Genomic DNA, 24,001 nt, shown 5'->3' with positions numbered 1-24,001 from the left:
GATGTTGGCACTTAACGGCAAAAGTGACGGTTTTAGCTACTTTAGTCACCGATGGGAATAACTAATAAAGTTCAAGGGCACAGTTAGTATTTTGCCATACAGAAGTACCGTTGGGAAAAGTGAAAACTTTAAGGACACAGATGGAAAAAACCCAAAATTTTAAATAAAAAAGTTTTATACAAGTGATACATACCAAATTGTCATAATTCAAAATTTGTCTAGTATATTTTTGGTTATCGAGACATCGGTGCGAAGTGCACACAATGAGGAATTTTTATTTTTATTTTTCGCGTCTCAAATTTGTATGGAAAAACTTCTCTCTAAGTTTTAGAGAGAGACTTTCCTCTCTTTTGAGAGTTTCCTAATTTAACACCTAAACTTTACCTAAATAAATAAATCTTTGCCATATCTAAAATCTCATATAATCAATTGTGTAGATACCCGTATCCGTCGATATTGGAATTTATAGAGAACCCGACAAACACCCGATGATAATAGGACACATGTATTCTTTAGTTGTCATTGTCATTATTTGGAGCTCGTTTTACGATGTAGAATGGGCGTCGTCGATGAAGTATTTTATTAATTTAAATGATATTTAAATTAATGTTTTTTTTAAGTGAGTTCATTTTATTAATTTAAATGATATTTAAATTAAAGCTTTTTTAAGGTAAATTCAATTTATTTTATTTTATTTTGAATTTATTTTCCCAAGTTTATTTTATTGAAAATAAAATAAATATTTGATTTGAAAAATCATTTTATGAGTATATTTGGTTTGAAAAATCATTTATTTTAATGTGTTAATTGATTTGAAAAATCGATTTGAAAATCGAAAAGAACTCGTTTTGAACATGCGTTTTTAAACTCGATTTTAGCTCGGTTTTTGAGCCCGTTTTCTTTACGAATTGGCACGAATCTCGAGTACACTAACCAACCTAGACCAATACCCATCCACCCCAGTTCGAACCCCCTATCCACGGCCCAAATCATGCCCCAAATCACCCCCACAAACAGCCCGCAACAAACAGCCCCCCCTGTTTTGCGCGATGAATCTCGAGCCCAAAACCCGCTCCAAATACCACAAAAACCCGTGCCCATTAACCCTAACCCATACCCTAATATCCTACCCATATTACCTTACCTTAATCACCAAGAAAAACCCCAAAACGAACCCTAGAAAACCCCCCAAAAGCTGCTGGACAGCAGCTATGATCAGCAAGCCCGACTGCCTCTCCCTCTCTTTTACCCTACTTTAACTCCTTATAAATACCACCCCTTCACCATACATTCATTCCTATAAGTCCTCCATACATCCAACCATCACCCACAAGCTTTAAACCTCAGAAACAAACCCTAAACATCCTTCAAAAACCCTAAACAAAACCGACACACAAACTGAAACTGTTTGTGTGTCCTCTTCGAAAACCCTTTCGTTCCTCCATCAAACCTCCATAAAAACTCGAGTTTCTTATTCCTAATTAACCACATAACATCCATATACACATTAGACAAATATTTACGAGCCAAATTGCCCTTGAGAGTACACGAAATCCCTCGAAAAACAGAGTGAAATAACACTCTGTTTTCGCGGTTTATTCTTGTCTGTCCAGTTCTGTTTGTGCTCGTTTTTCGTGCCCAATAACCCAAAACGAGCAGGGGTTGCTTTAAGATTCCTGTTCTCCTCTCTTTCTAGTTTTCAAAACATCTTTCAAATCGAATTTTCGTCGTGAAACGAGGGAGATATCATCGTTTGAAAATCGCTGTCCAGAAAGTTTCCAAAACGCGTGTTTGCTTTATTCTTCGTCGACGATGGCCTCTCGAGATAAAATCTACCATCGATTACGACCCAAGACGGTGTCAACGATACATGTAGGTTGAGGGTGCATCAAATCCTCCTCTTCTCCCTTTTATTTCGTTTGTTTTATGCTCGTTTTTTATTGTCTTTTTTTGTTTGTTTTTTCGTTTGTTTATCGATTGTTTTAAATTAACTATGAAACTAGTTAGTCCGAGTATGAGTTAAAGTACCACCATGAACACCCGCGTTGACTTGAGATGGGAAAAGAAACCGCTACTTCTGTCGGTCGTACACCCCCGTCTCATTTACATATCCTCGTGTTCAAGGTAGGGCATAAATAAAACAAGTTTCTAACTTCGCTCTTCGCTTTTGACCCCCTTATTGTTTCGGCCAAATCGACATACCCTAGGACCCGTTGTATGTTAGTTTAACCTCTGATTGTTAACCTATGACGTATTTAGATGACTTTAAATTAATTTAATAACCTAATTAAACACATTAGGGTGCATCGACATAGCTTTTAAAATCAACTAACAATTCTGTAAATAATTGAATGCATCTTTCTTATCACTTGATTTCTCGCTAGCATAGGAGTGCGTGATTAGCACCTTCCTATTAACACTCGACGAGTAAGCGTTAATCTTATGATATCTGACCTAATTGGACCCTTTAGGCCGTGTGAAACACACTTTGCGCGACAATCAATCAACTTTGTTTCTAACTCGTTTTCTAACTTGTTTCCTATCCCTTTTCGCAAACATTCGATCTAACCAATGAACGTAACTTAGGAACTAGGTTGGCCTCGTCTTGGCCGTGAGGGTGGCCGTTGGTTTGGGCCATGAGGTGGCCGTTTTCTTTACCTTTCTCGTTTTGTTTTTATACCGTTTGTTTTCTCGTCGTTTGTTAGCTTGTAATTTATCGTTTGTTTATCGAGTTGTAATTTTCGAGTTTGTTTTACTTCTTTTGAGTCAAAACCTCTTCAAAAACCTTGGTCTTGTTTGGTTAGACGGTTGTTCCCCAATGCTTGTAGGAGCGTAGTAAACCGCATGTTGTCTAAAGCAACATGGCCCGGTTTATGCTAATGCATGCTTTGGTGCGTAGCCCTATGTCTAATTCGATGAGATTAAGCGCGAGCACGCATTACGAGGAGTGACCCAAGGCCATGGGTCATGTGAGCCGTGGCCCCCCCTCATGTGCACGGTTTTCTAGGCCAAACGGCTGTGTGTGTTGTCGTGTGTAGTGTTGTATGTAGCAATTGTATTTAGATCGAGTTGTATTTTTAATTCATTGTTGTGTCGGCATGAAATGCCTGGTTTGTAATAGGTAGATCCCAACGGCTCCCCCATTCCCCATCAAGCCTTGTTTGTTTCGTTTGAATGTTGTTAGATTAATCAACCCACATGCTAAATTACAACTTTGACAAAGTTAGTTTAGTTGCATCTAAAACGACATAGAAATTGTTGTCACATGATAGGGTTAAAACAACGTTTGCATATCATACATCGTAGTAGCTATGACCTTGTTTGAAATCCGACACTTGACTTAGTAGAGGCCGTTATCGACGGGCGGGGTTGGGTGTCCTTATGGGCTTCCCAACACGTACCCTCACCCCTTACTCAAGATCTATGGTTTGTGGATCCGTCTAAATACCATTGGATTACGAGAGTCATTCAAATCGAGTGATATAGGGTACAAGTCTTTATCTTTAATCACTCGTAGTCGATTGGCTTTATGCTTTTCGATGAAAGGTGTAAAGTTGACTTGAACGGTTCCAAGTTCCCAAAAAACTTGGTGGCGACTCTAATATGTCTTAATTCGATTCGAAAGAACCTCGAGTCGATTATGCCTAGTGTGGATCCCGCGGACGCAGATTCCGAGGGCCTTGTCCTGATTTGGCGACTCATTTGGGAAAAGAGGACTAGTTACACTTTGTTTCTAGGGTCTTTTCCTCCGAGGTGAAACTTGAAAAGAAAGTGTTGGAAAGTAAAACATTACTCATAGTGCTACGATTCATGCATAAACCCTTAAGGACTTGCCCGGGCCGTCCCAGCGTTTCTTCGTGATGCGTGGGGGGCGACGTCCCACTATGCTAGGAAGCTGCACATTGCTCGCTTCCACTTCACCTCGCGTGGTTCTTGATGGTGGGGACGATCTTCTAGGTACTCTACCTTAAGACACCTTGCTCTATAAGACCGCAAAAGGATGGAGGGCATAGACCTTCTTGTAGAAGACTTGCCGAGACTTAGAGATGTCTAGGAGCATACATCCTTACAACATGAGAATGACAATGTGCAATTTGTTTTCCCGAGTCTTTTTCGAAATTTCCCATGTCCTTTTCAAAACCGAACTTTTGAACAACCTACTTTCAAAATAGCATGGTTTTAAAAACGTGGAATCTTTGCCCAAATAGGACTAGAATTTTCATTCGGCCCAAAATGAGCTTTTATATAGGCATGCTGCCCATTTCAAATCTCATTTTCGAATCAATCTTTCGTTTTTTTCAAAACCAATCCAAAATGCCTCTCGAACCTCAACCAAGCATGAAATGCGTCAAGTCGTGTCCGGGTCATGGCCGTGTTAGGCCAGGTGTGTTTCGTTCTAAGAGTCTAGAACACGACCTTGTTGGGTCACCCAAGCTCACCTCTTGGGCTTTGAGTCATGTTGGTCGACCTTTTGGTCTAGGATAGTCCACAAAAACGTCCAAGCTAGGCCCTTTAGGACGTTTCACTCGAACCTAAGGACTATGTTGGTCCAATCACGGGTTTAGTCACACCGAGTCCAGTTTAGAATCGAGCTATGACAGTTTGAGTCATGTTGTTTTGTCGAGCCTAAAATGAACCGATGTCTAAATCAAACCGTGAGTCGAACCCTTGTTTAGTCAATCTCAAGTCGAGTCTTTGTTTGAGTCAACTTGGGGTCGAGTCCTTAAGTGTGCAGGGGCTCTTACTTTAAATATTGACTCAGTACGGGGTTTTCTTGTAGAAAGGCCGCCAAAAACCCGACGTCAAGCAATGGAAGATGCTATCAACAAGCTCACCGAGGCCGTGAACCTCATGATGACCCGAATGGATGCAATCGAATCTAAGCTGGGTGAAGATTCCCCTCCATCTACCCCACTCGATCGATCCGGAGAAACAGTTCAAGTTCATCGAAGACCGTTTGAAACTCTCCCAGGGAAGAACATTCACTATGAGAATGCTAGGGCCTATGCCCCGATTCAGATAAGTTGCCCACGAACATGGTACTCACCGACATCCCAAAGTTCAAGGGCACCGAAGATCCGGTCCACCATGTTAAGGCCTATAAAGGGTACTTAGCATCGAAGGGAGTACCCGCCGACATGCTCTCGAAATTTTCGCCCAATCTCTCGGATGAACACCCGAAGGTGTGGTTCTACAACTGGACCTTAAGAACTTCCCTACTTTCGAAGATATCACGGTGGAGTTTTGTAAGCACTATCTTTGATAATGTCGAGATTCAAACCAACATAAGAACATTGGAGGTGATGACACAGAAAGAAAAAGAAGGCTTTTTGAATTCCTTGCAAGATGGCGCGCTTAAAGCGTGAAATTAGCCAAGAAGCCTGATGAAGTTGAAATGGTAGATAAGTTCGTAAAGAATCTACGACCTATTTACCGCAATATTCTGAAATACCAGAATTTTGGCTCTTTCAAAGAATTGATAAGAATCGGAATAAAGGTAGAAGATGATGTCATAAAGGCTGAAAAGCCGAAAGGGTACCAAGGGGCCTTATCGTCTAAGACCAAAGCCCCAGCAACGACCCATATTGATGAAGCCATCAATCTCTTAGAAGGGCAATCGAAGAAGCCGCAGCGCCAAACACCTAGGGCATTCACCGATATCGGATGCACTTATACATACGCTCTCCAAAGGCTCATAGCCCAAGGAAAACTGAAGCCTATTGGTCCAACTCCGGACCCTCCCGCTGATCAACAAGGTAAATGGTATAAACCAAATGCTTATTGTGCCTTTCATCAAGGGAAAGGCCATGATACTGAAAGGTGCTATCGACTGAAGCACGAAATTCAAGACATGATTGAGAACGGAACGCTCCGATCCCAGCTGTTAAACCTAATAACATCACCAATCCATTTGGCGATCACTCCAACTTTGTTTCTGTCGAAGACAATGTCGATTATTCCCATCTTATCCGCCCATGTCACTTGAAAGGGGTGTTTATCGGGAAAATATTTGTGGATTGCTTTGAATCCTTGCTAAACCCGAAGAATGAAATTCAAATCGGGAGTCTCGCTCTAGAATGTACTCCTCTCGTTAACGAAGTTAATAAAAGACAATTCGGTTCACCAACCTTCATCACTAGCGTAGATCCTCGGAGGACTACCTCGGGATGGAGGAAGACCATCAAAGGGATCAAGGACAAGGGACGAGCATCTAAGTTGACAGCTAAACAAAGGAAAGCTCAAGACCAGATTTGAAAAATTATGAGTCGGGATCTGTTTTCTTATCTTAGTTGAGTCGAGTCTAGGACTTTATTTTCTTTAATTTGAGTCATTTGCTCCGCGATGACCTAGGGTGTGTCCTAGGAATCATTCCTTTGAGTCTGTTAAGCAATTGCCTTTCCAATAAAAAGTTGCAGTTTCGTTTCCAAATATGTCTTGTTTCCAATCCTCAATCATTTCGAAAACATGATAAAATGCACAACACACTCAAGGGCATCCCTGGTAGAAATATGTCCCGTTTCAAAACGTAAGGTACAATAGGATTCCGTGTTTGATTCCTTTACCTATTCCATGTCTGGCGGTAGAAAACCTCCATCAAAACCAGTCTTATAACAAGCTTTTAGATGATTCTATGATAAACCCGGACTAGCTCCTTGTTTCCCCTATCGATGATGGAAGGCAAGCCTTTTCCCCAACAAAATCATCCCATCTCGAAGAGAGAAGATATCAACCCGTTCTAACAAGGAATTGTTAGTTCCTACCCAAATTAGTTGGCGAAGCCCAGTTTTCAAGGTGTATCCATTTATGACTAAGAGAATGAATAGAAGATCATTTTCAAAGAGAGAAAAAATATGAAAAAGAATGAAAAATGAGAAAAAGAGAAAAAAATGAAAAATGAAAAAAAAAAGATGAAAGAAAAAGAAAAAAGAAAAAAAGATGTTGAAGTTATTGCGGATTGCTTTTGGTTGAATGTCGAAGTTACGGAAGCCAGAAGTCAAGTCGAGTACCCATAGTTGAAGTTCAATGGGCGAAGCCCAAAAGCGTAAGTAGTAACCTCTTTACCCTCTAAGTCCTTCCTGAGACGGTTACAACGGGATAGTCAGGAATTTTGAGAATCATTCCGCTTGTGTTGTTACACCCAGCCTTTAGGGTCCAGACATGGAAATTTGAACCCACATCATTTTTCAACCCATTTGCACTCGTGGTTCATCAAACCCGAGACACCCATTTCCAACCACATCGCAGACCATAGCCCTTGGCCTTAGCACCACAAAACGAACCTTCAGAATGATGGTTTACCTTGCGAACCTATTTTTACCAAGCTCCACATCCCAAAAGATCCAAGCCTTTTACACCTAACCCCGAACACGGGATTTAACAAAGACTTACGAGGCTAGAATGGGATACGACATGATACCTTAGGTGAAACCTTCGAGTGTGTACACATAATCAAAATGCCATGTTTATGCACCATGATCGAACTACGTCGGATTTGATTTCGCTCCACGCGAATACGTAGGCAGTCCTTCAGAATAGAGGATTCAATCCACTCTTCAACCAAGTTGTCATCTTGTTGGTTTCTTACGGGTCCTAACCAAGTCCAAATGAAGCCACCTTTGTTTGAGTCGGTCTTAGCACTCGATGTAGGCTAGGATAAGGATATAGGTTCGGATGAATAGTATCAAGTCTCAGAATGAGCTTTATCTAGCGGTTTAGGCAAAGATGCTGAGTCACATAGATGTGGGTTTGTGTTGGGAGCAGAAAATATGAAAAACCCGCTGAAAAGAAAGAAGGCGTGGAAGAAAAATATTAAAAGCCCGCTGAAAAGAAAGAAGGCGGTGGCAAGAAATGATGAAACTCGCTGAAAAGAAAGGAGGCGAGGAGAAAAGTGACAGAATGTTCCCAACAAGAGTGATGTGTGATGTCTAAGTGTTCTCATAAAATCAACCTGTGTTTAGTGTCTGGGCGAAGCCAACGTTGTTGCTCCGTGAGTTTAATCCACCCTGTCAATGCCAAGTGATCTTGATTCCCATGTGCCCTCGGGAGCACGCCCATGTCATACTATATCTCCGTCCAAAGTCCGACGACCTTGTGATTCCCATTTGCCATCTTTTGGCGCCAGAATGGCCAATTTACATTTCTACCCCTAACAAGTCAATAATTGAATTAAAACCCGTGCACACTTATGTTTTTATTTTCTTTTTTTGTTTTACGGTAGCGGGCTACGCCCACGTTGTTTACCGGTCATACAGAGTGTCTGAGTCGTATTTCATGCTCACCCATCAAGGTTCGATTTCAAAAAAAAAAAAAAATTTTCAAAAATTCAAAATTCCGAAATTTCAAAAACTTTTTGCAAATTGTGGATAGATGATCCAAGTAGTAGAATCTTTCCGGGTCGATGATCCAATCTTTCAAAATTCAAAAACTCAAATTCAATTTTTGGGTCGATGGCCCAACATACCAAGTAATGTCAAATTCAAAATTCGGGTCGAGGACTCAATCATTCAAAATTTTCAAATTCAAAATTCGGGTCGATGACCCAATCTTTCAAAATCTTCAAATTCAATTTTCGGGTCGATGACCCAGTATTCCAAATGATCCAATTTCAAGATCGATGATCCAAATATGCTTATGTGATGATTATTGCTAGTACGTTTTTGTGTTTCAAATATAGCAGGATATGCTTCAACTGGGGGCTCTAAAGTCTTCGACTTTAGAGCCATTGAATCGGGGGCTCGAAGCCGTTGGCTTCAGAGACCATTATCAAGATGAAATGGATGACATCCACTCAGAATTCAATTCAATACAAGAGTATGAAATGGAAGAATTCCGTAGCTGAAAGCAAATAATGAAAGCGGCGGCAACCTCCTTGGAAAGTCCCGTCCCATTCGGACAAGCGCCAGCAGATGATAAATTTTGGGCAAATGTCAGCAGATGATGAATTTTGGACATACGCCAGCAGATGATAAACTTCGGGCATGTGTCAGTTGATTCCGAACTACGACGGGTTTGATTCCGTCGTAAACGGATACGTAGGCGCCTAAGGATAAGGCTCAATCCACCATATATGCAATTTATGGGTCGATGACCAACGATGATAATTCGACGCAACATGAAGCAAGAGTTAATCCCCAACGAAGTTTCAGGTATGGTCTCTTCTTATGGTCAAGCGAGCTTATATACGCAAGTCTAATGGACTATAAACGACCGAAGAATCCTCGGTCGAGAGGGACTGGGGTATACTTTGACTTTCGCCTTGTCCAAGCCTCAGTCAAAGTGGGGGCTCTGTAGATACCCGTATCCGTCGATATTGGAATTTATAGAGAACCCGACAAACACCCGATGATGATAGGACACATGTATTCTTTAGTTGTCATTGTCATTATTTGGAGCTCGTTTTACGATGTAGAATGGGCGTCGTCGATGAAGTATTTTATTAATTTAAATGATATTTAAATTAATGTTTTTTTTTAAGTGAGTTCATTTTATTAATTTAAATGATATTTAAATTAAAGCTTTTTTAAGGTAAATTCAATTTATTTTATTTTATTTTGAATTTATTTTCCCAAGTTTATTTTATTGAAAATAAAATAAATATTTGATTTGAAAAATCATTTTATGAGTATATTTGGTTTGAAAAATCATTTATTTTAATGTGTTAATTGATTTGAAAAATCGATTTGAAAATCGAAAAGAACTCGTTTTGAACATGCGTTTTTAAACTCGATTTTAGCTCGGTTTTTGAGCCCGTTTTCTTTACGAATTGGCACGAATCTCGAGTACACTAACCAACCTAGACCAATACCCATCCACCCCAGTTCGAACCCCCTATCCACGGCCCAAATCATGCCCCAAATCACCCCCACAAACAGCCCGCAACAAACAGCCCCCCCTGTTTTACGCGATGAATCCCGAGCCCAAAACCCGCTCCAAATACCACAAAAACCCGTGCCCATTAACCCTAACCCATACCCTAATATCCTACCCATATTACCTTACCTTAATCACCAAGAAAAACCCCAAAACGAACCCTAGAAAACCCCCCAAAAGCTGCTGGACAGCAGCTATGATCAGCAAGCCCGACTGCCTCTCCCTCTCTTTTACCCTACTTTAACTCCTTATAAATACCACCCCTTCACCATACATTCATTCCTCTAAGTCCTCCATACATCCAACCATCACCCACAAGCTTTAAACCTCAGAAACAAACCCTAAACATCCTTCAAAAACCCTAAACAAAACCGACACACAAACTGAAACTGTTTGTGTGTCCTCTTCGAAAACCCTTTCGTTCCTCCATCAAACCTCCATAAAAACTCGAGTTTCTTGTTCCTAATTAACCACATAACATCCATATACACATTAGACAAAGATTTACGAGCCAAATTTCCCTTGAGAGTACACGAAATCCCTCGAAAAACAGAGTGAAATAACACTCTGTTTTCGCGGTTTATTCTTGTCTGTCCAGTTCTGTTTGTGCTCGTTTTTCGTGCCCAATAACCCAAAACGAGCAGGGGTTGCTTTAATATTCCTGTTCTCCTCTCTTTCTAGTTTTCAAAACATCTTTCAAATCGAATTTTCGTCGTGAAACGAGGGAGATATCATCGTTTGAAAATCGCTGTCCAGAAAGTTTCCAAAACGCGTGTTTGCTTTATTCTTCGTCGACGACGGCCTCTCGAGATAAAATATACCATCGATTACGACCCAAGACGGTGTCAACGATACATGTAGGTTGAGGGTGCATCAAATCCTCCTCTTCTCCCTTTTATTTCGTTTGTTTTATGCTCGTTTTTTATTGTCTTTTTTTGTTTGTTTTTTCGTTTGTTTATCGATTGTTTTAAATTAACTATGAAACTAGTTAGTCCGAGTATGAGTTAAAGTACCACCATGAACACCCGCGTTGACTTGAGATGGGAAAAGAAACCGCTACTTCTGTCGGTCGTACACCCCCGTCTCATTTACATATCCTCGTGTTCAAGGTAGGGCATAAATAAAACAAGTTTCTAACTTCGCTCTTCGCTTTTGACCTCCTTATTGTTTCGGCCAAATCGACATACCCTAGGACCCGTTGTATGTTAGTTTAACCTCTGATTGTTAACCTATGACGTATTTAGATGACTTTAAATTAATTTAATAACCTAATTAAACACATTAGGGTGCATCGACATAGCTTTTAAAATCAACTAACAATTCTGTAAATAATTGAACGCATCTTTCTTATCACTTGATTTCTCGCTAGCATAGGAGTGCGTGATTAGCACCTTCCTATTAACACTCGACGAGTAAGCGTTAATCTTATGATATCTGACCTAATTGGACCCTTTAGGCCGTGTGAAACACACTTTGCGCGACAATCAATCAACTTTGTTTCTAACTCGTTTTCTAACTTGTTTCCTATCCCTTTTCGCAAACATTCGATCTAACCAATGAACGTAACTTAGGAACTAGGTTGGCCTCGTCTTGGCCGTGAGGGTGGCCGTTGGTTTGGGCCGTGAGGTGGCCGTTTTCTTTACCTTTCTCGTTTTGTTTTTATACCGTTTGTTTTCTCGTCGTTTGTTAGCTTGTAATTTATCGTTTGTTTATCGAGTTGTAATTTTCGAGTTTGTTTTACTTCTTTTGAGTCAAAACCTCTTCAAAAACCTTGGTCTTGTTTGGTTAGACGGTTGTTCCCCAATGCTTGTAGGAGCGTAGTAAACCGCATGTTGTCTAAAGCAACATGGCCCGGTTTATGCTAATGCATGCTTTGGTGCGTAGCCCTATGTCTAATTCGATGAGATTAAGCGCGAGCACGCATTACGAGGAGTGACCCAAGGCCGTGGGTCATGTGAGCCGTGGCCCCCCCCCCCCCTCATGTGCACGGTTTTCTAGGCCAAACGGCCGTGTGTGTTGTCGTGTGTAGTGTTGTATGTAGCAATTGTATTTAGATCGAGTTGTATTTTTAATTCATTGTTGTGTCGGCATGAAATGCCTGGTTTGTAATAGGTAGATCCCAACGGCTCCCCCATTCCCCATCAAGCCTTGTTTGTTTCGTTTGAATGTTGTTAGATTAATCAACCCATATGCTAAATTACAACTTTGACAAAGTTAGTTTAGTTGCATCTAAAACGACATAGAAATTGTTGTCACATGATAGGGTTAAAACAACGTTTGCATATCATACATCGTAGTAGCTATGACCTTGTTTGAAATCCGACACTTGACTTAGTAGAGGCCGTTATCGACGGGCGGGGTTGGGTGTCCTTATGGGCTTCCCAACACGTACCCTCACCCCTTACTCAACATCTATGGTTTGTGGATCCGTCTAAATACCATTGGATTACGAGAGTCATTCAAATCGAGTGATATAGGGTACAAGTCTTTATCTTTAATCACTCGTAGTCGATTGGCTTTATGCTTTTCGATGAAAGGTGTAAAGTTGACTTGAACGGTTCCAAGTTCCCAAAAAACTTGGTGGCGACTCTAATATGTCTTAATTCGATTCGAAAGAACCTCGAGTCGATTATGCCTAGTGTGGATCCCGCGGACGCAGCTCCCGAGGGCCTTGTCCACGATTTGGCGACTCACTGGGAAAAGAGGACTAGTTACACTTTGTTTCTAGGGTCTTTTCCTCCGAGGTGAAACTTGAAAAGAAAGTGTTGGAAAGTAAAACATTACTCATAGTGCTACGATTCATGCATAAACCCTTAAGGACTTGCCCGGGCCGTCCCAGCGTTTCTTCGTGATGCGTGGGGGGCGACGTCCCACTATGCTAGGAAGCTGCACATTGCTCGCTTCCACTTCACCTCGCGTGGTTCTTGATGGTGGGGACGATCTTCTAGGTACTCTACCTTAAGACACCTTGCTCTATAAGACCGCAAAAGGATGGAGGGCATAGACCTTCTTGTAGAAGACTTGCCGAGACTTAGAGATGTCTAGGAGCATACATCCTTACAACATGAGAATGACAATGTGCAATTTGTTTTCCCGAGTCTTTTTCGAAATTTCCCATGTCCTTTTCAAAACCGAACTTTTGAACAACCTACTTTCAAAATAGCATGGTTTTAAAAACGTGGAATGCTGCCCAAATAGGACTAGAATTTTCGGCCCAAAATGAGCTTTTATAGCCGGCATGCTGCCCATTTCAAATCTCATTTTCGAATCAATCTTTCGTTTTTTTCAAAACCAATCCAAAATGCCTCTCGAACCTCAACCAAGCATGAAATGCGTCAAGTCGTGTCCGGGTCATGGCCGTGTTAGGCCAGGTGTGTTTCGTTCTAAGAGTCTAGAACACGACCTTGTTGGGTCACCCAAGCTCACCTCTTGGGCTTTGAGTCATGTTGGTCGACCTTTTGGTCTAGGATAGTCCACAAAAACGTCCAAGCTAGGCCCTTTAGGACGTTTCACTCGAACCTAAGGACTATGTTGGTCCAATCACGGGTTTAGTCACACCGAGTCCAGTTTAGAATCGAGCTATGACAGTTTGAGTCATGTTGTTTTGTCGAGCCTAAAATGAACCGATGTCTAAATCAAACCGTGAGTCGAACCCTTGTTTAGTCAATCTCAAGTCGAGTCTTTGTTTGAGTCAAGTTGGGGTCGAGTCCTTAAGTGTGCAGGGGCTCTTACTTTAAATATTGACTCAGTACGGGGTTTTCTTGTAGAAAGGCCGCCAAAAACCCGACGTCAAGCAATGGAAGATGCTATCAACAAGCTCACCGAGGCCGTGAACCTCATGATGACCCGAATGGATGCAATCGAATCTAAGCTGGGTGAAGATTCCCCTCCATCTACCCCACCTCTGACTGATCTGGAGAAACGGTTCAAGTTCATCGAAGACCGTTTGAAACTCTCCCAGGGGAAGAACATTCACTATGAGAATGCTAGGGCCTATGCCCCAGTTCAGGATAAGTTGCCCACGAACATGGTACTCACTGACATCCCAAAGTTCAAGGGCACCGAAGATCCAGTCCACCATGTTAAGGCCTATAAAAGGTACTTAGCACTGAAGGGAGTACCTGCTGACATGCTCTCTGAAATTTTCGCCCAATCTCTGGATGAACACCCGAAGGTGTGGTTCTACAATCTGGACCTTAAGAACTTCCCTACTTTCGAAGATATCACGGTGGAGTTTTGTAAGCACTATGCTGATAATGTCGAGATTCAAACCAACATAAGAACATTGGAGGTGATGACACAGAAAGAAAAAGAAGGCTTTACTGAATTCCTTGCAAGATGGCGCGCTGAAAGCGTGAAATTAGCCAAGAAGCCTGATGAAGTTGAAATGGTAGATAAGTTCGTAAAGAATCTACGACCTATTTACCGCAATATTCTGAAATACCAGAATTTTGGCTCTTTCAAAGAATTGATAAGAATCGGAATAAAGGTAGAAGATGATGTCATAAAGGCTGAAAAGCCGAAAGGGTACCAAGGGGCCTTATCGTCTAAGACCAAAGCCCCAGCAACGACCCATATTGATGAAGCCATCAATCTCTTAGAAGGGCAATCGAAGAAGCCGCAGCGCCAAACACCTAGGGCATTCACCGATATCGGATGCACTTATACATACGCTCTCCAAAGGCTCATAGCCCAAGGAAAACTGAAGCCTATTGGTCCAACTCCGGACCCTCCCGCTGATCAACAAGGTAAATGGTATAAACCAAATGCTTATTGTGCCTTTCATCAAGGGAAAGGCCATGATACTGAAAGGTGCTATCGACTGAAGCACGAAATTCAAGACATGATTGAGAACGGAATGCTCCCGATCCCAGCTGTTAAACCTAATAACATCACCAATCCATTTGGCGATCACTCCAACTTTGTTTCTGTCGAAGACAATGTCGATTATTCCCATCTTATCCGCCCATGTCACTTGAAAGGGGTGTTTATCGGGAAAATATTTGTGGATTGCTTTGAATCCTTGCTAAACCCGAAGAATGAAATTCAAATCGGGAGTCTCGCTCTAGAATGTACTCCTCTCGTTAACGAAGTTAATAAAAGACAATTCGGTTCACCAACCTTCATCACTAGCGTAGATCCTCGGAGGACTACCTCGGGATGGAGGAAGACCATCAAAGGGATCAAGGACAAGGGACGAGCATCTAAGTTGACAGCTAAACAAAGGAAAGCTCAAGACCAGATTTGAAAAATTATGAGTCGGGATCTGTTTTCTTATCTTAGTTGAGTCGAGTCTAGGACTTTATTTTCTTTAATTTGAGTCATTTGCTCCGCGATGACCTAGGGTGTGTCCTAGGAATCATTCCTTTGAGTCTGTTAAGCAATTGCCTTTCCAATAAAAAGTTGCAGTTTCGTTTCCAAATATGTCTTGTTTCCAATCCTCAATCATTTCGAAAACATGATAAAATGCACAACACACTCAAGGGCATCCCTGGTAGAAATATGTCCCGTTTCAAAACGTAAGGTACAATAGGATTCCGTGTTTGATTCCTTTACCTATTCCATGTCTGGCGGTAGAAAACCTCCATCAAAACCAGTCTTATAACAAGCTTTTAGATGATTCTATGATAAACCCGGACCAGCTCCTTGTTTCCCCTATCGATGATGGAAGGCAAGCCTTTTCCCCAACAAAATCATCCCATCTCGAAGAGAGAAGATATCAACCCGTTCTAACAAGGAATTGTTAGTTCCTACCCAAATTAGTTGGCGAAGCCCAGTTTTCAAGGTGTATCCATTTATGACTAAGAGAATGAATAGAAGATCATTTTCAAAGAGAGAAAAAATATGAAAAAGAATGAAAAATGAGAAAAAGAGAAAAAAATGAAAAATGAAAAAAAAAAAGATGAAAGAAAAAGAAAAAAGAAAAAAAGATGTTGAAGTTATTGCGGATTGCTTTTGGTTGAATGTCGAAGTTACGGAAGCCAGAAGTCAAGTCGAGTACCCATAGTTGAAGTTCAATGGGCGAAGCCCAAAAGCGTAAGTAGTAACCTCTTTACCCTCTAAGTCCTTCCTGAGACGGTTACAACGGGATAGTCAGGAATTTTGAGAATCATTCCGCTTGTGTTGTTACACCCAGCCTTTAGGGTCCAGACATGGAAATTTGAACCCACATCATTTTTCAACCCATTTGCACTCGTGGTTCATCAAACCCGAGACACCCATTCCAACCACATCAGCAGCCATAGCCCTTGGCCTTAGCACCATAAAACGAACCTTCAGAATGATGGTTTACCTTGCGAACCTATTTTTACCAAGCTCCACATCCCAAAAGATCCAAGCCTTTTACACCTAACCCCGAACACGGGATTTAACAAAGACCTTACAGTAGAATGGGATACGACATGATACCTTAGGTGAAACCTTCGAGTGTGTACACATAATCAAAATGCCATGTTTATGCACCATGATCGAACTACGTCGGATTTGATTTCGCTCCACGCGAATACGTAGGCAGTCCTTCAGAATAGAGGATTCAATCCACTCTTCAACCAAGTTGTCATCTTGTCGGTTTCTTACGGGTCCTAACCAAGTCCAAATGAAGCCACCTTTGTTTGAGTCGGTCTTAGCACTCGATGTAGGCTAGGATAAGGATATAGGTTCGGATGAATAGTATCAAGTCTCAGAATGAGCTTTATCTAGCGGTTTAGGCAAAGATGCTGAGTCACATAGATGTGGGTTTGTGTTGGGAGCAGAAAATATGAAAAACCCGCTGAAAAGAAAGAAGGCGTGGAAGAAAAATATTAAAAGCCCGCTGAAAAGAAAGAAGGCGGTGGCAAGAAATGATGAAACTCGCTGAAAAGAAAGGAGGCGAGGAGAAGAGTGACAGAATGTTCCCAACAAGAGTGATGTGTGATGTCTAAGTGTTCTCATAAAATCAACCTGTGTTTAGTGTCTGGGCGAAGCCAACGTTGTTGCTCCGTGAGTTTAATCCACCCTGTCAATGCCAAGTGATCTTGATTCCCATGTGCCCTCGGGAGCACGCCCATGTCATACTATATCTCCGTCCAAAGTCCGACGACCTTGTGATTCCCATTTGCCATCTTTTGGCGCCAGAATGGCCAATTTACATTTCTACCCCTAACAAGTCAATAATTGAATTAAAACCCGTGCACACTTATGGTTTTATTTTCTATTTTTTGTTTTACGGTAGCGGGCTACGCCCACGTTGTTTACCGGTCATACAGAGTGTCTGAGTCGTATTTCATGCTCACCCATCAAGGTTCGATTTCAAAAAAAAAAAAAATTTCAAAAATTCAAAATTCCGAAATTTCAAAAACTTTTTGCAAATTGTGGATAGATGATCCAAGTAGTAGAATCTTTCCGGGTCGATGATCCAATCTTTCAAAATTCAAAAACTCAAATTCAATTTTTGGGTCGATGGCCCAACATACCAAGTAATGTCAAATTCAAAATTCGGGTCGAGGACCCAATCATTCAAAATTTTCAAATTCAAAATTCGGGTCGATGACCCAATCTTTCAAAATCTTCAAATTCAATTTTCGGGTCGATGACCCAGTATTCCAAATGATCCAATTTCAAGATCGATGATCCAAATATGCTTATGTGATGATTATTGCTAGTACGTTTTTGTGTTTCAAATATAGCAGGATATGCTTCAACTGGGGGCTCTAAAGTCTTCGACTTTAGAGCCATTCTGAACCGGGGCTCGGGCCGTTGGCTTGAGAGACCATTATCAAGATGAAATGGATGACATCCACTCGAATTCAATTCAATACAAGAGTATGAAATGGAAGAATTCCGTAGCGAAAGCAAATAATGAAAGCGGCAACCTCCTTGGAAAGTCCCGTCCCATTCGGACAAGCGCCAGAAGATGATAAATTTTGGGCAAATGTCAACAGATGATGAATTTTGGACATACGCCAACAGATGATAAACTTCGGGCATGTGTCGGCGATTCCGAACTACGACGCGGGTTTGATTCCGTCAGAAACGGATACGTAGGCGCCTAAGGATAAGGCTCAATCCACCATATATGCAATTTATGGGTCGATGACCAACGATGATAATTCGACGCAACATGAAGCAAGAGTTAATCCCCAACGAAGTTTCAGGTATGGTCTCTTCTTATGGCTGGCGAGCTTATATACGCAAGTCTAATGGACTATAAACGACCCGAAGAATCCTCAGGTCGAGAGGGACCTGGGGTATACTTTGACTTTCGCCTTGTCCAAGCCTCAGTCAAAGTGGGGGCTCTGTAGATACCCGTATCCGTCGATATTGGAATTTATAGAGAACCCGACAAACACCCGATGATGATAGGACACATGTATTCTTTAGTTGTCATTGTCATTATTTGGAGCTCGTTTTACGATGTAGAATGGGCGTCGTCGATGAAGTATTTTATTAATTTAAATGATATTTAAATTAATGTTTTTTTTAAGTGAGTTCATTTTATTAATTTAAATGATATTTAAATTAAAGCTTTTTTAAGGTAAATTCAATTTATTTTATTTTATTTTGAATTTATTTTCCCAAGTTTATTTTATTGAAAATAAAATAAATATTTGATTTGAAAAATCATTTTATGAGTATATTTGGTTTGAAAAATCATTTATTTTAATGTGTTAATTGATTTGAAAAATCGATTTGAAAATCGAAAAGAACTCGTTTTGAACATGCGTTTTTAAACTCGATTTTAGCTCGGTTTTTGAGCTCGTTTTCTTTACGAATTGGCACGAATCTCGAGTACACTAACCAACCTAGACCAATACCCATCCACCCCAGTTCGAACCCCCTATCCACGGCCCAAATCATGCCCCAAATCACCCCCACAAACAGCCCGCAACAAACAGCCCCCCCTGTTTTGCGCGATGAATCCCGAGCCCAAAACCCGCTCCAAATACCACAAAAACCCGTGCCCATTAACCCTAACCCATACCCTAATATCCTACCCATATTACCTTACCTTAATCACCAAGAAAAACCCCAAAACGAACCCTAGAAAACCCCCCAAAAGCTGCTGGACAGCAGCTATGATCAGCAAGCCCGACTGCCTCTCCCTCTCTTTTACCCTACTTTAACTCCTTATAAATACCACCCCTTCACCATACATTCATTCCTCTAAGTCCTCCATACATCCAACCATCACCCACAAGCTTTAAACCTCAGAAACAAACCCTAAACATCCTTCAAAAACCCTAAACAAAACCGACACACAAACTGAAACTGTTTGTGTGTCCTCTTCGAAAACCCTTTCGTTCCTCCATCAAACCTCCATAAAAACTCGAGTTTCTTGTTCCTAATTAACCACATAACATCCATATACACATTAGACAAAGATTTACGAGCCAAATTGCCCTTGAGAGTACACGAAATCCCTCGAAAAACAGAGTGAAATAACACTCTGTTTTCGCGGTTTATTCTTGTCTGTCCAGTTCTGTTTGTGCTCGTTTTTCGTGCCCAATAACCCAAAACGAGCAGGGGTTGCTTTAAGATTCCTGTTCTCCTCTCTTTCTAGTTTTCAAAACATCTTTCAAATCGAATTTTTGTCGTGAAACGAGGGAGATATCATCGTTTGAAAATCGCTGTCCAGAAAGTTTCCAAAACGCGTGTTTGCTTTATTCTTCGTCGACGACGGCCTCTCGAGATAAAATCTACCATCGATTACGACCCAAGACGGTGTCAACGATACATGTAGGTTGAGGGTGCATCAAATCCTCCTCTTCTCCCTTTTATTTCGTTTGTTTTATGCTCGTTTTTTATTGTCTTTTTTTGTTTGTTTTTTCGTTTGTTTATCGATTGTTTTAAATTAACTATGAAACTAGTTAGTCCGAGTATGAGTTAAAGTACCACCATGAACACCCGCGTTGACTTGAGATGGGAAAAGAAACCGCTACTTCTGTCGGTCGTACACCCCCGTCTCATTTACATATCCTCGTGTTCAAGGTAGGGCATAAATAAAACAAGTTTCTAACTTCGCTCTTCGCTTTTGACCTCCTTATTGTTTCGGCCAAATCGACATACCCTAGGACCCGTTGTATGTTAGTTTAACCTCTGATTGTTAACCTATGACGTATTTAGATGACTTTAAATTAATTTAATAACCTAATTAAACACATTAGGGTGCATCGACATAGCTTTTAAAATCAACTAACAATTCTGTAAATAATTGAACGCATCTTTCTTATCACTTGATTTCTCGCTAGCATAGGAGTGCGTGATTAGCACCTTCCTATTAACACTCGACGAGTAAGCGTTAATCTTATGATATCTGACCTAATTGGACCCTTTAGGCCGTGTGAAACACACTTTGCGCGACAATCAATCAACTTTGTTTCTAACTCGTTTTCTAACTTGTTTCCTATCCCTTTTCGCAAACATTCGATCTAACCAATGAACGTAACTTAGGAACTAGGTTGGCCTCGTCTTGGCCGTAAGGGTGGCCGTTGGTTTGGGCCGTGAGGTGGCCGTTTTCTTTACCTTTCTCGTTTTGTTTTTATACCGTTTGTTTTCTCGTCGTTTGTTAGCTTGTAATTTATCGTTTGTTTATCGAGTTGTAATTTTCGAGTTTGTTTTACTTATTTTGAGTCAAAACCTCTTCAAAAACCTTGGTCTTGTTTGGTTAGACGGTTGTTCCCCAATGCTTGTAGGAGCGTAGTAAACCGCATGTTGTCTAAAGCAACATGGCCCGGTTTATGCTAATGCATGCTTTGGTGCGTAGCCCTATGTCTAATTCGATGAGATTAAGCGCGAGCACGCATTACGAGGAGTGACCCAAGGCCGTGGGTCATGTGAGCCGTGGCCCCCCCCCCTCATGTGCACGGTTTTCTAGGCCAAACGGCCGTGTGTGTTGTCGTGTGTAGTGTTGTATGTAGCAATTGTATTTAGATCGAGTTGTATTTTTAATTCATTGTTGTGTCGGCATGAAATGCCTGGTTTGTAATAGGTAGATCCCAACGGCTCCCCCATTCCCCATCAAGCCTTGTTTGTTTCGTTTGAATGTTGTTAGATTAATCAACCCACATGCTAAATTACAACTTTGACAAAGTTAGTTTAGTTGCATCTAAAACGACATAGAAATTGTTGTCACATGATAGGGTTAAAACAACGTTTGCATATCATACATCGTAGTAGCTATGACCTTGTTTGAAATCCGACACTTGACTTAGTAGAGGCCGTTATCGACGGGCGGGGTTGGGTGTCCTTATGGGCTTCCCAACACGTACCCTCACCCCTTACTCAAGATCTATGGTTTGTGGATCCGTCTAAATACCATTGGATTACGAGAGTCATTCAAATCGAGTGATATAGGGTACAAGTCTTTATCTTTAATCACTCGTAGTCGATTGGCTTTATGCTTTTCGATGAAAGGTGTAAAGTTGACTTGAACGGTTCCAAGTTCCCAAAAAACTTGGTGGCGACTCTAATATGTCTTAATTCGATTCGAAAGAACCTCGAGTCGATTATGCCTAGTGTGGATCCCGCGGACGCAGTTCCCGAGGGCCTTGTCCACAAATTGTAACCTTGCACACTTTTATCTTTCCTCATTATTCCTTCTTCTTATTAAATTTTATAAAGTTCTTTTTTGCATGCAATCTGGATACTATGAAATTTACCTTTAACGTTTCCAATTTCCTAAAAATATAATCATTGCTTCTTTTTCTGTCATTGGCTTAGCGTATAACGCCTTTTCTCATTCCTTCTTCTTTTAAACTTCTACTGTTATCTTTTTCTCTGCTATTTCTAATCTCTTTTCTTTCTTTCTAACTTTCAACTTCCTTTTCTAATAATTATGGAAAACAATCCTTTCTTTTATGTAGAAGATGAACTACCTACTCTTGAGGAGATTTTTCATAATGTCAATTTTTGAACCGAAGCTTCAGAAAATCCAGTTCTTTTAAATGAGTGGCGTTTTCCTAGAAGTGGGAGTGTAGTCTCTCCACATCCTGATAATCTAGATGACTCACTTGAATATTGAAGCCATTGTTTGCTGGGTTTTTTCGTTGACTATAGGTTACTTCGTGCCTATAGTGTTAATCGGGTGGTTGAAGATAATTGGGCTACTAGGGGGGCTGTGCATGTCAAAAGAATGGGTGATATTTATGTTTTACACTTTGATGATTTACAAGATCTGCATGATGTCCTGGAACGAAGTATACCCATTATTGATGGTGCCCTAATGGTTCTTCGGAAATGGCGCTCGGGTATGGTTCCACGATGTGTTACCTTTCTTACTGCTAGAATTTGGGTGCGAGTTTGCGGTCTTCCTTTTGAGTATCTCAATATGAATATGGCTGGTATTATTGCGCGGTTATTTGGCAATGATACGGTCATCGAAGAATTCCATGTTATTCCTGATCAGGATTATTTACGTATGCGTGTTACTGTTTGATTGGGAGACCCCCTTAATCCGGGTTTTTTCTTGCATGCAACTCCAATAAGCTTCTTTGGATACAGTTCAAATATGAAGAAATCTTTAAGTATTGCACTCGATGTGGTCGTATTGGTCACATAGTGGGTATTTGTGGGGAAAGGATATCGGATATAATATCTACTTTGAAGACCTCTTTGGAGCGTGCCATTGACAAAGGATTTGTGGTCTTTCAAACTCGTTATCAGTATACGATGTTCAATCTTAATTTGTGTGCACTACCGTCGACTTCTAAATATATTACATCCAAGGTCCGCTTGGGAGCTCGACGTGGGGAGTACGTGCCTATTGATTATTTGGAAGAATATGTTATTGATTTTGATTTAGGTCTTATTGATGGGGGAAGGATGTATCCTGGAATGGAATTTGCAGTTACATCATTACCTTTTGCTAGTCCTATTATTTATGAGGATATGCAGACATTCCATGCAAATATGGCGAATGGTGAGGGTGTGCATGCAACTATGGTAAATGGTGAGGGTATGCATGGAGAGGATAATGTCGCTTTCAATATGGATCTGCAACATGCAGACACAACTCAAATATCTAATCCCCCAAATACTGATGTGGATATGCATGTTGCTATGGACCACATTCAGAATGGGTTTACACATGAAAATGACGCTCAAAACTTAGTGGGGAATCATTCTATGGTAGATCTGCCACCTAATAATAACATGCAGAATGGTTTTATGGATGTTTATGAAGGCTTTCATGAGCAACAAACTCATATTCCTCGTGCTGATGGTCATCAGTCCAATGTTGATCAGGAGTTGTTTCTTACTATACAAGCTAATAGTCAAGTTGTTATGGATATACAGCTACAAATGGTGATATGCCCCTTCATGTCCCTGTCTCTATACCTCTGTCTGTGTCTACTGTTGCACCTACTATATTACAGAATGCTACCTTTGTATCTACTACTGAGGTGGAGGAACCATTTGTTCTTGATACTAATCCCGTGCCTGGTAATGTTATTGCTGATATGGAAGAAACTTTTGTTCCAGTTATATTACCAAATGAGGGTCATAGTTTGTAGATACCTCGTTTCTGCACCTCCCGCAAACCACCCGGTGATGATTGGGCCGCATGTTTGATACGCGGAACGATTTGTGACAGTTCGTAAGATTGTCATCAAGTGATTGCTCAGATATTAAATGTCGACCTCTTAGTTGTCATCTACGTCCCGATACGGTCGTTTTGGCAGTAATTAGAGTACATTCGGAGTCCGGGTCAAAAACCGTCTCCATTTTCTGATAACTGTTAAATCCCGAGTCGGAATATTCTCGGAATGTTAGGATATTTCTATTCCATATTTCATAAATTTTATCTTTTGGCAAATAATATCCCGTAATATTCATAAGATAATCGAATTATTTCCGTCCTACCATAACTCAAACGCGGAAATCTTTCTTCAACAGGAGGAAACCTCCGGGAATAGACGACAGTCTTTGCGCCTCTTCCAAGAGACGCGTGGGCTGCTGCGCCTTTTCCCAGGCCCTTCTTTGCATGTCTTACGTATCTTTTTCATATCTTTCCGAGATTCACTTCCAAAGAGTCTCCGAAACCCTAATTCCGTCGTGTCATTAGTATAAATAGGAGCCTTCGTTCCTCATATTTCTCACGCGAGTGTCCGCCCTTCTCTTCTCCCTTTGCATTCTAGACTTTGTTCTTACTAAT

Source organism: Silene latifolia, chromosome 8, assembly GCF_048544455.1.
Source record: "Silene latifolia isolate original U9 population chromosome 8, ASM4854445v1, whole genome shotgun sequence".
Lineage (NCBI taxonomy): Eukaryota > Viridiplantae > Streptophyta > Magnoliopsida > Caryophyllales > Caryophyllaceae > Silene > Silene latifolia.
Note: the sequence above shows the minus strand (reverse complement) of the source record.